This window comes from Electrophorus electricus, unplaced genomic scaffold (genome assembly GCF_041902795.1).
Source record: "Electrophorus electricus isolate QZ-2024a unplaced genomic scaffold, ASM4190279v1 Scaffold142, whole genome shotgun sequence".
Classification (NCBI taxonomy): Eukaryota; Metazoa; Chordata; class Actinopteri; order Gymnotiformes; family Gymnotidae; genus Electrophorus; species Electrophorus electricus.
Window position 1 is genome coordinate 34,542 of NW_027658423.1, and position 459 is coordinate 35,000.

Here is a 459-nt window from a genome sequence, read left to right on the forward strand (position 1 = left end):
GACTTCCAGAGCCAAGAGGTCAAACACAGTCATGCCCAGCAAAGTAGCTCTGGGCCTGGGCACACTTCATTCACTTTGTACCTTTAAATCATACTACTACTACTACTACTACTACTATACTACTACTACTACTACTACCAGACTTCCAGGCCCAAGAGTTCAAACACATTCATGCCCAGCAAAGTAGCTCTGGGCCTGGGCACACTTCAATCACTTTGTGCCTTTAAATCATACTACTACTACCACCAGACTTCCAGGCCCAAGAGGTCAAACACAGTCATGCCCAGCAAAGTAGCTCTGGGCCTGGGCACACTTCAATCACTTTGTGCCTTTAAATCATACTACTACTACCAGACTTCCAGGCCCAAGAGTTCAAACACATTCATGCCCAGCAAAGTAGCTCTGGGCCTGGGCACACTTCAATCACTTTGTGCCTTTAAATCATACTACTACTACTAC